Genomic DNA, 17,118 nt, shown 5'->3' with positions numbered 1-17,118 from the left:
GAGAGTCAACTTAATAAATGGTACCTGCAAATTGGATGGATACACATAAAAGAATGATATTGGATGTTTCTGTAGCTCCATGCACAAAATAAATTGAAAATGGATTATAATAATGCTGCAATAAACATAGGAGTACAGGTTTCCTTTCAACTTTAGTGTTTTTGTGTCCTTTGTGTAGATTCCTAGGAGTGGAATCACTGAATCATAAAGTGTTCTGAGAAACCTACACACAGCTTTCTATCGTGGTTGGACCAGTTTACATTCCCACCAGCAGTATAAGAGGGTTCCTTTATCTCTACGTCCTCTTCAGCATTTGTTGTTTCTGTTTTATTTATTTTTTTAATGTGGGCCATTCTTACTGGAGTGAGGTGGTATCTCGTGTTTTTGATTTGCATTTCCCTGATAACTAGTGAACAATTTTTCACTACTGAACAATTTTTCACATGCCTGTTGGCCATGCGTGTTTCTTCTTTGGAGAAGTCTCTTTTCAGTTCTTTTGCCCACTTTTTGACTGGATTGTTTGTTTTATTTTTTATTGAGTTGTCGGAAACAACCCAAATGCCCCCAAATAGACAAATGTATTAAAAAGTTGTGGTATATTTATACAATGGAATATTACTCAGCCATCAAAAAAGACAAACTCATGTTATTTGCAGCAACATGGATGGAGCTGGAAGGGATTATGCTACCTGAAATTAGTCAAAAGGAAAAAGATAAATACTGCATGGTTTCACTTACATGTGAAATGTAGAGAAACCAAAAGTCAAGACAAAGCCACAAGTAGCAAGCTGACCATCGAACTGAGGCATACAGCAAAGGAATGGGTGGCAGGGGCAAAATCAATGCAGGTATGAACACAAGGCAATATGCTAATGGTTCACGGATGATATGGTGATGGGAGAACTATGGTGATTACAGTGATGTAAGAAAAAAATAATTAAAAAAATAGAAACAAAATGGATTAAAGACAGATATAAGGCATGCAATAATAAAATAGTTAATATTTTCATTTTTTTTCCCATTTGGTCATTCTAGTATGTGTGTAGTAAGTCATCATGGTTTTACATAGAATTTACCTAATAGTAATGAAATTGAGCATTTTTCTTGTACCTTTTTGCTTTGATAAAATGTGCAAAAAAGGTGTTTTTTATGTTGGTCTTTATTTTATTCAGGATCAATGTTTTTTTTTTTTTTTCCTAGAAACTTCCAGCAAATTTTCTATAGACAAAAGCATTGTGACAATCTCTTATGATATCTGTTTGGTTTATACCAGTTGTGATTTATCTCTTGGATCTGAGGCAAAAGACCACCATCCCTAAGCATGGAGCTGGATCCAGTTTTTGTAAAGAATAAAAATTCTTTAAGTAAAGAACTACACAATTCTAAACACCAGCTTTCTAGTGTACCTCTTAGGGGATTTAGAAACAGCCCTGCAAGAGAGGGGTTCTGATACTTCACCTTTCATTAACCCATCTACTCTTGAATATTTACCACTCATCCTGAACAACATCAAGGCTTTGTTGGTAAGGCTGTTGCATTGTTAGTCACAGTTTCTGCCTCAATTCCCTTTTTACAGCGTTTTGGAAACTTGCAAAATTCTCTATGGGTATAAATAATTTCAGGGACCTTTAAACTGCTAGGTAGGGTCATTCCTCTTTAAATTTCCTTCATCAGTTAGATGAAAAGTGACTTATTAAATGCCACCTCCTTATTAGGCCTGATAAAAGCAGCAACATGTGATAGAATGTAGTTGAGGCTATTTTGAGTTTCCTCTTCACGATTTTTAAGTGCATGATCTAAAGCAGGTTGCTTATTATTTAGCAACCCTTAATTACCTTCTATATTAATATGGGTAATAATATGTAGATAAAAACTAAAGTTTGAAATAAATCTGCTAAGTATTCCCCTAACAGGTAGTATTTTCTTCTGAGGAAGTTATCATGGATATCTTGGATATCTTTTCCTTTTCCATCTTTCCTATGCTACAAGAGAAGGTATTTTTTTTGTCCTGAAAATGACCATTTAATTCCAAAAAGTCAAGTTACAGATTGTTGGGTGGGTGGTAAGAAACAGTATATTTTTCTTCAAGTGCTTATTTAGAGTGATTGTTAACATGTACCCTTAGTGATTAAGTCATTAAGCAAGAACACAATTTGTGAAATAATGTTTTCTCAAGCTACTCATTTTTTTAAGCATGGCACAACAAACATCAACTCAAAGCTTTTATTCTGGCTGATCTGAATTCCTATTACCAAACACTTCATAAATAATTCAGAAGGGAGACAATGGATAGCTCATGTTATATTTTTCTTTCATAAAAAATGGTTTCAAACCATTAAGTCATGTCATCACAGCAACTTATGAAATGGAGACTTTCCTACTCTTTGGTTGAATTTGATCAGCGCAGTCAGGACAGAAACATAATTATTATAAAATAAGTGTGGCTGGATACCTCTATTTAGTGGGTGCCTTCTGGTTGACAGGTCCTATTCTAGGTACCTTACATTGTTTCATTTATTTTTTATGATAAGTCAGCAAAAGGAGTATGATTTTGTCCATTTTACAAATGTGGAAACTGAAATTGAATGAAAAGTTAAATAACCAGCCCCTCAAAATTATACATATAAAGGATTTGGAACAGTCCTTAATGCCTTTATGGCCCTTAGTAGGGGTTAGGTAGTTGCTATTAGACTAAAGCCACCAGCTTGGGGATTTTTTTTTTTCACTGCAGAATCCTTGGTGCATGAAACAATGCCCTGCACATGGCATACTGTTAATACTTTGATTGAATAAATGATATAGCATCTGTTGTGTACCAGTTTTATAACTTCTTTCCTTCTCTTCTATCCACCCACTGTAGCTTTAGTTTTTAGCAATGCTGTGAAAACTTCCCTGATCTCTAGCTCACTGAACCCCAAAGTTAATATGCATATCTGTCACAGGGAAGGTTGTTAAAATGCACATTCTGATGCAGTAGGTTTGAAGTTGGGAATTTCTGATAAGTTCCCAGGTGATAGTGGTGCTGCTTTTGCCTGTCCCAATTCATTTCCACCTGTTCCATCTCCCTCATTATCATTATTATTGCAAACTATTTAATCATACCCTTTGGTTTGCAATGGTCTCAGGAAAAGACACTGATTTTGAGTGATATTGGTCTAATGTATTTTGAGTGAATTGACTTCTAATTATTTTTTAGGGCAGTTTAATATTTTGGGGGAGTTTTAGTTTTTTTTTATTATAGAAAATATATTTTATTATAGAAAATATCAAATGTAGACAAGAATGAAGTGAATAGAATAACACACTCCCCTATATCCATCACAACAACCTGACAATTATTAAACTCATGGCCAATTTTGTTAATCTCCCACTACTAGATATTTTGAAGATAATTCATATATAATTTAGTTTATAAATAATTCAGTATACATATCTAAAATAGAAGAAATCTTAAAAATATAACAAGAATCTCATTCTTATATCCCTTGCATTGATTTTCAGTGTTCACATTTTTCTAGTGTGTCTTTTTCTGTTATCATTATTTTTATAATGGTTGCTTGGTTTCTTCAAGTCAAGCTCCAAACAAGGACTGCACATTGAATTGCTTGATATGTCTCTTAAGATTATTTTAGTCCATAGATTTCTATTCCCTCTTTTTTTTTTTTTTTTCTTAAAAATTTACTTGGGGAAGTATAATCATTAGTTTTATAGATTTTTTTTCCAAGTTTTAGATTTGGATGACTGGATTATTATGATTTTTTTCTAAATATTATTTTGTCCTCTGTTTTTCTTGAAAATATGTAATTAGATGTAGAGACTAGCTATGTTTCAGATTCTATTTTTTGGTAAAAATGTCACGTGGATGTTAGAGAACAGTTTTGTAATTGAAAGGCAGCTGAAGGCTGCTGGATACCTGAGAGTAGAAGGAAGAGAGGATTCTCTAAGTGTCCAAGCCTGGGAAGCTTTCAGCTACATAGTTTTGGAAGCCTTGTCTTTTTTAAAATTGAAGATGGCACCTTGTCAGAGACACCTGACTCAGAGCGCTCTACTGGGAAATGCGTCTAAGTCCTGTCTAGAAGTTTCTTAAGAAAGCGGTGTGAGTCATGGCACAGAAGTGCTCAGAATTCAAAAGAAGAGTAGAAACAAGCCTTTGTATATCGTATATCACTAGATTCTTGGAATTAATGCAGTGGGTAGAATTTAAGAAGTAAAAAATGTTGTAGGCCTATTGTTTTTGACCCAGATAATAGTAAAATGTGCCAACCCCCACCCATTTATTTTAAATTGAGGCAACATTGGTTTACATCATTGTATTGTAGAGGTTTAGGATCTCCCCTTTCAAGTATTGTTACTATACCACACTACCACCAAAACCCCCACAATCCATCCGTGTAGTCCATTTTGCTCCCCTCCCATTTTCATCTCACCCCTCCCTCTAGTAGGCTAAGTTCTATAGTCAGATTTCTATGGTTTGTTGTTAGTTTTTTCTGACCTCCCCCTTTTTTCTCTATATTCCATGTATAAGTGACACCATCACTTCTGACTTATTTTGCTTAGCATAATCCCTTCCAGTTCCATTCATGTTGTTGCAGTTTTTTTTTTTCTTTCTTAGGTATAAGAGTGATTACTTAATGCTGAAGGTTGCAGAACTATCTCTTAGTTACATAGGTAACTAAGAGATAGGTAATAAGTGCCAGAGGTGGGAGTTGAACTCTAAAGTTAGATTCCAGAATTTGTAGAGACAATCACTTTACTATACTAATGTCTATAAAACTAATTATGTCACTATCTGCTAATATTTTTTTGCATCTCCCATTAAGAGTGTCTAAATTCATTATTCTGGTGTATAAAGTTTTTCATATGTGGATTTTGCTTCCGCAACTTCATTTCAAGAAACAACTTCCTTCCTTTCCTGCCCCTACCTAGAAACAGATAATACTTGATCCAATTATACTGAAATTCTGGCAGGGTTTTTTTACTTGCTTGTTTTGTGTATGTACCATGCATTCCTACTCCTTGACTTTTCAACATGTGGCTTGTACCACATGGAATAGTCTCTTTTCCTAAGTATTTCACTCTGTCACTGTCATGCTAATGCATACTTCTACTGCTGGCTCCATGTCCAGCCTTCCTTCATCAATCTTCTATGAGCCTCATTTCTGGGTTAGCAACACCTGTGAGCTCCTATAAAACCTTGTGTTTCCAATGTGTTCTCTGTTCTCAGACTAGGAAAAGTTGACCCACTGTTACTTTACACTAGGACCCAGTGCTATTAACATTATGCTTGGCCTAGGATAGTTAACATTCTGTCTGTGTTAACATTCTGTCTGGCAAAGCAAAATTCAACTACCCCATAACTGAGATAGAGTAAGATAACTTACTCTCCAGGAACTTCATCTGGCTGTCTTCAGTGTGGATGCACACCTCATTGAAACCTTGAGTGGGTGCCACGCTGTGCTGGATTTTGTTTAAAACTTGTGAGTGGAGGACTCTGGTCTTTCCTGCTCCATCCAGACCCAACACTAGGATCTGCTTATCTTTGTCCTGTGAAATAAAAGACAAATCAATAATAATAATAATAATAATAATAATAATAAAAACTACCTTGTATTTCAACATTCCTACCAACATTGTACAGGTTCCTTTTTCTCTCCAACTGTAAACTAACACCTTTAGATAGAAATAAGCTTAGCCAGAAAGAATTGCTCCAGGGGTCATTCAAATTCCAGTTCTTTTGCTATGCTTAATTCCTTAAACAGAACATTACCATCTGAGGTCCTAAGATCCTTGCCCATCACTGTGCTTTCTTACCAACACATTTATTTATTTATTTGGATATTTATTCATCCATCCATCCATCCATCCATCCATCCATCTATCTATCTATCTATCTATCTATCTATCTATCTATCTATCTATCTATCTATCTATCTATCTATCTATCTATCTATTCAAACACTGGGTACAGTCAGAAGCGCGGGAGGGTGAGAGAATTCACCAGAGCTAGAGCAGAGAACAGAACAGGCAGACTGACGAAGTACAATGCTGAGGGGAGCAGCTGGCGGCAGGAGAGGTCTGCGCGCCATGTGGGACCCTCGCTGGTGGCCGGGGATTGAACCGGTGCTGCAGAGGCTTCAGGCAGTTTCGCAGCCCAGCGCTTAACCGCTGCACCACCAGGGGAGGCCCTTACCAAAACATTTAAACATTATGGGTGCCATGGTGGTGGGAGTTCTGTTGTGAACACACCTGAGAAGAGAAATCCTAAATTGTCAAAAAATTGACAAGGATGTAAAAAAAAAAGTGCTTTATTAAATAATAAATTAAAAAAAATAATCTTTGGTGAGTTGATGAATTTTGTATGAAATTTTGCCTAACAGGTGAAACAGAGGAGAAACATAGGATCTGCATCCTATGAGTACTAAAACCTTCCTTTGGCTGAGAATTTTTTAAATTTGGCATATTTGTACATGCAACTGCATTTTATAAAGCCCCATTAAGAGGTGAGGGGGCAGCAATCTGTGGTGATCATTCATCACCCTGCCCACACAGCAATTTTAAGTTACTTTGAGGCAGTGTTTTCTTTCATCTACAAACTGATAGTTCACCAGGGGACTGGCAGGCTGACTAATATATGTAGTGTTATTGGTGGCTGCTTAGAAACCCCCTGTTTTCTAGAATCACGTAAATTGTGTTATTTTGACTCCCACTGACAAGGTGTGACTAGTGTTAACTTTTCTTGCCAAACTCCCTGTTTCCTTTGTCAAGTTCTCAAAGCACTTACTTCTTGGTAGGACTCAGAAAATTACTGAGGATGGTGTTAGAGCATATGTATTTTTATGTATAATAAAACCCATAAATAGCACTCATATTCCAGGGAGAAACCTAACCTCTCTTTTCTTTTTCTGTTTGAAATTATATATTAAATAATTAAATATAAGAGGCAGTTTTGTCATTGTTGGTGTTATAATTTAACTAGCAAGAACTTCCTGATACAGCATCCACTCACCATGCTCCTGGGATACTGCTGTAAAGATGGTTGTTGATGCCTTGCTAGATATCATCAGCCTGAAATAACTGGATTTCTTGAAATAAAGGCCTTTCTTAAAGGGTAGGGATAAAGGATGTAAGTCAATGTATCCATTAAACAAATCCAAAATAATAATTGATTGGATTGATTGATTTGGCCCTGGATTTCAACTTTCTCATTGGAAAGTTAGTTTCTCAAGGACAGAAATAATGTTTTATTCATATTTATATCCCTTTAACTGCATAACACGGTTTCATGTATTCATGAAACAAGTATTCAATATATGTTGAATTTAATTGAATATTCATTGCCTTGAGTTGTGCAGAGTTCATCCTTATTAGAAGGAATTAAACCATAAGTATTTTAAGATAGATCATGCAATTAAGTAGATATAATCTAAGCTTTTGGATATTAAAATATTCAGTGTGAACACCTTAGTAAAGTTGTTAGGTACTTGTGCATTTAAAGATGACAATGATATGATTTCTGAAAGCACATACATCACAGTTCACCATGGAGGTGGATATACAAATGGTAAGGATCCAGTTGCTTTGAAGGTCTTCTGGACATTTCTAAAAATTATCAGATTAAGAACTGGCTACTATTGAGAATGCTCAGTAGATTGTGATACAGATCTTTATTTTCTTGATCTATCCCCAAAACTTCTTGTCATAGGATTACCTGAGGAATAAAGGAGAGAAGAGAGTCCTGAAGTTGAACTAGGATCACTTTTCTGCAGGATGTATTATCTTTATCAGCAGTAATTAAAGGGAGGCAGAGAACTCTTTCTGCTCTGGGAATTATCACCCTTGTCTATCATCCTCTCTCCTATATGTTCATACCTTCTGTATCACTCTCTGCTGTGGGATCTTTTTTTTGGTTAAAGATTTATTTTTATACAAGAGCTGGGGTACAGGCCAGAGGTGTGAGATGGTGAGAGGATTCACCAGAGAGAAAGCAAGGAGCAGAACAGGTGACCGACAGGAGAGGTCTGCCACTCCATGCGGGAATCTCCCTGGCTGGCCGGGAATCAAACCGGTGCTGCAGAAGCTGCAGACAGCTTCACAGTGCTGCACTCAACCTGCTGTGCCACCGGGGAGGCCCTGCCTTGGATCTTTATAACTAATCTCCTCAGGCCTCTTATCCCAAATAAAAACAGTTATCCCAAGAAAGCTCAATCATATCTTAGATCCAGGACTGTAATCCCCAATAACTTCTCTGACCCCTCTCCATATCCTAAATTCCCTGACTGCAAAAAGTCTTCTCAGGCTTTCTGGAGCTCTAGACTGATCCTCTGCAAATCTTTAAGTCCAAATTATTTTGTGAATTTCCCCTTTACTTTCTTGCTTTACCAGAAATTTGGCTCTCCTCAGATTTTTCCCTAAGATTCCTCTCAGTCACTGGTTGTTTTATTTTGAAAGCCTTTTCTATTATAGGTCCTAGAAGTGGGGTAGATGGGTATCTCGTTGCTACTTTCACACAGTGTTCCTTATCCTTCACAAAAGCACCCAACTTAGCTTCTCATGTCCCCAGAGAATACCACCCCACCATTCTACCTTGCTGTACTCACCCACCACCCACTAGGCCACTTTTCTCATTTCTCAAAGATTTTAGCTCCTGACTCATTGTCACTTTCCAAAACTAATTCTGCCTTAAGTCTTAATGATTTCATATACAAAGTGGTGACTGTTCCAACACTGTGTCTTTTCATTCCCATTCAGTCTTTTCCTGTATGCTTATATCATACCATACCTTACATACTGCTGTGGCTGAACCTACACATTGTCATTACCAATTACTCACCCCCTGTATGATTATAAATTTATATACTATCTAAGCACTAGCATCTTCTATTTTCCAGGCTTATGGCCTTTTGTAGTTCCCAATTACAATAATTCTAACTCATTGAGACTTGCAATCTTCCAAACCTACATTCTTGTTCCTATTACTCACAGGACTTCTCCGCTAGGTCAGAGTGCTGACTTGATGTGACTTTCTAGAATACCGTGAATTAATCACTGTTTCTCTGATTATCAAATTTTCCCATCTCTATATTTAAGAAATTGCTAAAAATAATAATGGTAACAATTTTTTCAACTTTCATATGTTGAGCAATGCTCCAAATACTATCTATAACTCATTCAATCCCTACAACAGTCCCTTAATATGGATGCTGTTTTTAGCTCTCTTTTCTTCTCAATGACAAAATTGTGTCAGAGGGTAGGTAAATAATTGATGTAATATAAATAAGCTTTACTCTGACTTATTAGCAAAAGGAAACATTCCATTTGAAGGCAGTTTTTGAAACTGCCTTTTGCTGTATTGGTATCTATTTCCTTTGTCACTACAAGGAAGTACACAAAAACTCTTTCATTTAGACTAAACTATTCTTCAAGTATTTGTGAGATATAATAGATATGCCTTATATTCCAGGTTAAAGGGACACTGTCTACTGTAGTATGGTATTGATAGTCTGGCAAATGGGAGAGGGTAAGCACTGGAAAGAATTTTTTTTCTGTCTTAAAAAGAGATGATGACAAATGTTTAATATCCACATTCAACTTGAAAGTCTGCAAGGGCTAATGATACAGTTTGGGTAAAAATAATTTTCTTTTGGCATATAAAAAAACAAAATAAAAATAGAGATAAAAGATGCGACAATAAAAGGTCAACATTTGAACTTCGAAGTAAACTGTCAACATTTATATCTTCTTATCATCTTAAGGCTAGAGAACCAGCATATTTGAATTCTACTTAAGAATTCACTTGAACCAAAAGGCCTACTGAACTATTTTCTTGGAGTTCAGAATTTTTCAAAGTAAACCAAAGAGGAGGAAAAAAATCCCAATGCAAGAGTCTGGTTGGTGGATGAGGGTGGTCTTTCCAAGGCTCTCTTTCTTTCTTCTATCTTTTATCCCCATTTACTATTTATAAATTTGACTTCATGCCAATGAATATTCAGCCAGAAAATAATAATTCAACTCTTAAAGAAGCTATCATGAGTTATGGTAATCTTCCTGAATGAAAAGCAAGGGCCTGTAGAAGACTCTAGTGAGTTGATGAATGGACTTCAAGTTTCTGTTAATTTTTTGAAATCATTTGTAGAGTTGTTGCATATATGACCTTATTTTTAGAGTGAGAGTGCATAGATTTTGTCAGATCCTCTAATAGGTCTGTTACCTATTAAAAACCTCTTGTTGGGCCTCCCTGGTGGCGCAAGGTTTAAGACGCAACCTATGAAGCAATCTGCAGCCACTGCAGCAAGGGTTTGATTCCCGGCTAGCCAGGAAGCAACCCACATGGCACAGCAGACCTCTCCTGACTCACCCGCTGCTCCCTTCAGCAGTGTACTTTGGTCAATATGCCTGTTGTGTTCCCCATTCTGTCTCTGTGAATCCTCTCAACCCCACACACACCTCTGGTCTGTACCCCAGCTCTTGTATGCATAAACAAATAAATCTTTAAAAAAAAAAAACACCTCTTTTTACCATTTCAGTTGAAGTCCTCACAGTCTACCCAGTGATCAAAGCTGAAACCCAACCATCATCAGTTGTTATTTCTGCTCACTCAGATCCATATTTTATTAACTCCCATGATAAATCTAGTTCTTACCATTTTTTCTGTTCCAACTCTCTTGAAGGAAGCTTTTGTTTTCATAAATAACAATGATTTCTAAAAAAAGAATTCCCAATTACAAGAGGAGCAAGATTTCTTCAAACATGCATCTCATGGAGGAGAGGTTGAGCATGTGTCATGTGCTTTGTAAAAATATCCCAGTTTATTCTGATTTGTCTTTCTGAGGATGTGAACCAGTCAGTCAGAAAGCACAGGTCTCACTGATTCTCTCCCCCACCCCTTTCCTCTCTCTCTCTCTCTCACACACACACACATACACACATACAGGTGCACACACACATCAGTTTTTTTACTTCATTTTCACTGCCCTTATCCCAATCTGTGCCCCCATCATTTCTTACTGAGGTGCTTACAGTGTTCTCCTACTTGGTTTCTATGTCTTCAGTATCTTATCTCCAGTTCATTTATAACATGTAACTAGAATTATGCCTCTATTAATTCATACCAAAGGCAATTGCTGATACTGACTATTTTTGACTATTGGAAGAGAAGATTCTCTTATGGTTCAAGCTAACATAGTTATGATTGTGCCATTTCTTGGCTTAATGTCTTTTTATGGTTACTTTTTCTTTGTGAGAAAAAGACTTCTCACAGACTTCTCCAGACTTCTCAGTATGACATTTAGGAGCATGCTCTCTTAACAATAGATCCTGAACTTGACTGCCTGACCAGAATTTGAAAACTCAAATGCCTACAGGGATCAAATGAATAGCATCAATGTTTGGCATGAGTTAGAATATGACCTAGAAATGCTACATATGGGACATGGTGATTGTGAGGTGGCATGCCCTCTCTGAAGAGGCTTCTCCAGCAGATAGCTGCTATAGTCCCATATTTCTGATTTTTCAGAAAAAGCTGGAAATCCAGAAGCTTATCAGAAATATTTTGATTTTTCAATATTGATAACAAACATGTTGTAACATGTATTATGAATTAGGCTTTATTCTAAACTCTTTTCAATGTGACCAGCTAATTAAAAATCCTTTCTGTTAATCTTAATGGTTTCCTTCTTTCTTTTATGGCACTTTTACCTCCACTTTTTCCTTCAGCACACAACTCAGATGTATGTACATTGGGCATTCAAAAATGTTTACTACAATATGTAAGTGAATGAGTATTCTACAGAAGTATATTTGAAGCCCATTTATTTATTTAACAAACACATTTGGCCACCTGTTATACCAGACAGACTTTTCAAAGAGTCTAATTGTTCTTGTTAATGTATCATAAACTCTCCTGGGTTATACTTTCCCAAAGCATATATTATGATAGGATTTTTATCCTTTGCCTAAGCCTTTTGCAAGGAACCAGTTTCTTGGTACCTCTATCAATGCCCAATGCATAGTGAATTCTTTTCTTTCTTGAAAAAATGGCAATTAGGTAGAAAGACAAAATTTCTGAAAGGCAATCCTTTCCAAAAACTCAACTATCCTTGTTTCCAACTGCATGGTAGAACAGGGATTGCAATCAAGTTGTGTTTGAATACTGCATGATAACCTAATGATGGAGTTTATTGAAGAAGATACTGTACTTTGTTTAAACACATGCACACATGCACAAAAAAAATAAGGGAACATAAGGAGAGAAAAATGACACAAATAGAAAACAATTATGAAGATATCACAGCAACTAGAAATGAAATTATTAAATACATATATAATCACATTAAACACATTTTTCTAAACATTCTTTAAGATTGAGTGAATCAATGTCACTTTCCCAAGTTTCTTAATTATAACATCTCAAATGGAAATATAATCACTATAGCTGTCAATACATATTGCTGAATAGTACCTGATCACACATTTAGTGATAACAACACATATGTATTATCTTAATATTTCCATAGATCAGCAGTCTGGACACAGTTTAGCTGAATCCTCTACTTAGAATCTCAAAGGATATAATAAAGGGGTTAGCTAGACTGCATTCTAATCTGAAGGCTATGTAGAGATAGAATCCATCTCTAAGCTTACCCAGGTTGTTGGCAGAATTCACTTTCCTTAGTTGTATCATTGAGGGTCCCAGCATTTTTCTGAATATTGTCTAGAAGCTGAGTGCAGGTCATTAACTTCACCTATAGTTCCTAGTCACATGTACTTTTTCAATGTGGATGCTAACTTTACATGTCTACAAGGAGAGGTTTGCTCACTGGAAAAGTTCCCATTCCTTTTCTTAAAGGAAGCAGGCCGGATTAGTGCAGCCCATGCAGGATAAGTTCCTTTTTGACTACCTCAACAATCAATGCCTGAAACCAAATTCCAACCACAGAATTTCTTCACTGTTGCCATATTCTGTTGAGTAGAAGAAAATCACAGATTATGACCTAGACTAAGGGTGTGTAGAGGGCTTCAATGCCAGGGGGCAGGATCATGGAAATCTAGGTGCTGGCCCCTAAAAGCCACAACCCCAAATACCCTCATCTGGTAAAGAAAGGATAGAGTAGATATTTATCATTCTACTTTACTTCCAGGAACGTGGAGGATTACACTTCTCTATCATTTTAAAGTCAATGAAATTTGAGCAAAGGTGTCTAGTATCACTTCCAAGAAGATCTGTTTAATACTGGGTCTTAGCTAGTCCTCATTTCCTCTGTTGGGGCAAACCTCATGATTTTTGTTGCAGTGGTAGCAGCTTAAATGGTGAAATAGCATCAACTGGTCCCTGAATATTAATCATGAACTACCTACAAATCCATACGACACATATATCATGAGCACGATCTAAACCTGTGTTAATTTTAAGCTATTGGCATTTTGGGATTGTTTATTAAGACACCGTATCCTATCTTAACTAATAAAAAATTGAAATGGAATAAAGTTTTATACCACTATTGAATTTGGGGAGTTAAAATAATTAAAGAGTAAAAATCATAGTATTTGTAAAAATTTGTGCAGAATTTTAAAGCAAGATGGCCACTTCCTGTATATCCTGTGAATTTGATATCACACTTGATATATGATACCAATTGGGACTGATAAAATAGTAACTATAGTACAGATGAACAGTAAGATGTGCCTCCCCAAAGGATTCCTCTAATCAACAATTTATCAATTTATATAAGCAAACTAATCCTCTAAGTCATCAGCCCCTTTGATAAAACTGCATATAACTCTCCCATGAGGTAGAAGGAATCTATTTAAGACAGTCTTAGAAATTTTACCCAAGCTTTGAAATGAATAATCTTTAAGGTGAATTAAAATTCTGTACCATATTGCTCCAAGCTTGCTCTTCATTTTACTTTACTTTTTTTTTTTAACTCCCAATTCTCTTGAATCTTTTTTTTTTTTTTTTTTTTCATTTTTCTACAGTGATTTCTGTCTAGATGGAACACTGGAAAAATAATTGTTTGATTTTTTTTTTTTCTGGTTAGAGATCAAGAAGAAAGTATAGTTGAGGAGGACCTACAAGTGTGTGTTTTTGTATAGCTGTGAAAAGTAGTTGTTGTGAGACACAGTTGAAGCAAGAAGAAACATTCGAAGGGGTGAACTGAAAAAAAATAGTTTTGTAATAAGATTACTTTATAATTCCTAACTAGACTCCATGAATAGAGGCAGACAGTTCTATTTTATCGAGTCATCTTTGCCTGTCATTGGAGTGCTATTTTCTCAGATAAATGCTTTCAGGTAGCAATACTTTAACTCAGCTAAAAGGGAGGGTGGCTACCCTGTCTAATTGGAGGAAGTCATGCAATTTATCCACTTTTTGAAAGAGACATAATAATATGTCAAATTCTGCAGCCTACCCTTTTGGTGAGGAGCAATTCACTTTCTCTTTCCAGTCCACCAGCCCATTGAAGCATTTCATGGAAATGTCAGAGGCACCTGGAAAAGATCAATCTTTCTTGGTTAGGAGACTTTGAGAAAGAAGAAACATCAGGGCATGTATGAAAAAGAAACAATAGGTCAGCTAGCATATTACTTAAATCTCATTCCCTCTTTAATATTTCTCATATATATTTTCCATAATATCTATTATATATATGTATTATATACCATGCATTATATAGAATATGTAATGTTTATGTACTTTCTTTAAAATTTATATATAATCAATTAGCACAGAATCTGCTCAGTAATTAATTACTCTGGTTACTAAGGAGATGAAAGTAGAGCCTGGGGAAAATTTTGAGTTTTGAATCTTAGCATTTTGCTAACATTCTTGAATTTTTCAAAATTTCTGAAATTACTTCAATTAGAAGCATTTCACACCTACTATGAAATAGATTTGATTATGTCTAGACAAGCATAGAATTTTTAATGTGTGTGTCTTTGTTACTTCACAGATGTGTCTATTTTCTCACTTTCAAAAGAAGTCCTGAAAACATGAAGTCCTGAAAATTTTCCTGAACATTGACAAGAAGCAGAATGTGGTACCCTGTTTGAGCATATTTATATTCGTTAAGTTTAAGTAAAACAATGAGGGTTAAGTGAAACCAGAGAGATTAAAAAAAAACCAAAAAGACCAATGAAATTATTTCTCTATGTGCTGAATCTATACATTTGAGGTTTTCTATGTGTCTGTGTTTGTGAGCTAATCTTGATTTGTGTAACAGAACAGAAAAAATGGAATAAAATGAAAATTATCATTTTACATCTTAAAAAAATAATAAGCTGAAAGCTTAAGGCTCGCTTTTACATGACTTGCTTAACTATAAGACAATTTTAGTTTTAGTAATGTTAAATCATTCTTTTAGATAAACTGCTGCTTGAACTATAAACCATTGCTTTTAGGAAGTCATTTAAAGCATAATCCATTTTTTCATTACCTCAAGATTTATTTCATTTGTATAAAAAATAGTTATTTTGATAGTATTAAGTTTTATAAGGACATCTAAATATGACTGTCAACCATTCTCCTTACTGAGTCCTGTCTTTTCCAACTATCCATTTCCAATCAATTTCTCTAAGGCTTTTTGATTTTTAAAGTTTTTTTCCCCTCAAATTTATATATTTTTCCCACCATGACTCCCCTTTTCTATTAGCCCACTCCCTGCCCCCATTTCACTAGCCCCACTTGCTCTTGCCCACCTCTGATCCATTTCCCACATTTGGTAGAACACTATTTGTAAGACATATTTGAACATGTCACCCTCCACTTGGAATATGTCAAAACGGTCTTGTATTCTTCTTCTTCTTTTTTTTTTTTAAGATTTATTTATTTACACAAGCACTGGGTACAGTCAGAAATGCGGGAGGGTGAGAGAATTCACCAGAGCCAGAGCGGGGAACAGAACAGGCAGACTGATGAAGTACACTGCTGAGGGGAGCAGCGGGCATGGCAGGAGAAGTCTGTGCGCTATTTGGGACCCTCGCCAGTGGCTGGGGATGGAACCGGCGCTGCAGAGGCTGCAGGCAGCTTCACAGTCCAGTGCTCAACCACTGCGCCACCCGGGAGGCCCCGGTCTTGTGTTCTTATCAAGAAAAGCAAGATGTATGGTTGACAAATTCCTGTAGTATCTGCTTATCCTTCTTCCACTTCCAGGCCCACATCCGAGTCCCGTCTTGTACCTCCCCATGCTCTCCATCATGCAGCTGCCTTGCCTGACTTGCTTTTTTGTGGATGTATCATTCTCTCTACTGTCTTAGGGCCTTTGCACATCCTGTTCTCTGCGTCTAAAACCCTATTTCTGCTTATCTGTTTTGAGGCTACATACTTTAAGCCTCATCTCGAGAGTCAGTTCTATAAGAAAACCTTTTCATTGACCCCAGATTAGACCTATTGTAGTTTTTCTTTATAGTGCCTTTTTCAAAGGTCTTAATTATAAATTGTGCTATTATGGACTTTCAGAGTTTCAAAGTACAAATGAGTGTAAAGATATAATTCCCTCTTGTCTGCCCAATAGAATTTCATTTCTATCCATGATGCAGATAAATATTGCCACTTTAGAATTTTTTTCAGTTTCTTTCAGATAAATTTTATTCTTTTAGTTTAAGACTTTTCCCTTCCTCATATCTTTTCCTTATCTTTGGGGATATATTCGTTTCTGAAAGTAAGGTGGACTGGCCTACCTTATTTATAATGGTGTCTGTTCACTGACCTGAGATGAGATCTACTTGTTATCTTTTACTTCTTTCCATGATGGCATTTCTGGATGCTACCCCTGATCCTGCAGTGGCCTCTGATTGCCACATCCATGCCTTCTTTCTCATCATAATTCCATCTGAGAGACCCAATGACCTAATTTCAGGACTTGGTTTTCTCTTGATTCTAGGGGTTGGAGGTTATGACCAAAGCAAGTTGGTTTTCCATACCCCCCTTGGTCTGAGGTACCCTGTGAAGCTGCCATGAGGTCTGTTTGCCTAGGAAGTATCACTCAGCCAGAGCTACAGAAGCGCTGTGGTGCCGGGGTAGAATTTGACTTTTCTAGGAGCCTTGCCTTCTTCCCAGAATGCAACAGGGCAGGTGAGAGCCTGCTTGAGCCCATTTACCTGCAGGTTTGTCTCAGGAGGAAG

The 17,118-nt window shown here is 36.3% G+C and overlaps 1 long non-coding RNA gene across 2 annotated transcripts in view; it reads left to right on the top strand.

The window, feature by feature from the left end:
• Positions 1-17,118, top strand: part of LOC119236627 (uncharacterized) — a 91,129-nt gene that overhangs the window by 41,283 nt on the left and 32,728 nt on the right. For both annotated transcript variants that reach the window (XR_005123115.2, XR_008550245.1), the window contains exon 3: positions 14,949-15,035. This is a non-coding gene — a long non-coding RNA (uncharacterized LOC119236627). The remainder of the gene's footprint in view (positions 1-14,948; positions 15,036-17,118) is intronic.

Source organism: Talpa occidentalis, unplaced genomic scaffold (assembly GCF_014898055.3).
Source record: "Talpa occidentalis isolate TD23 unplaced genomic scaffold, MPIMG_talOcc4v2.1 talOcc4.9, whole genome shotgun sequence".
Taxonomy (NCBI): domain Eukaryota; kingdom Metazoa; phylum Chordata; class Mammalia; order Eulipotyphla; family Talpidae; genus Talpa; species Talpa occidentalis.
Note: the sequence above shows the minus strand (reverse complement) of the source record. Positions and strands in the feature narration are given on the sequence as shown.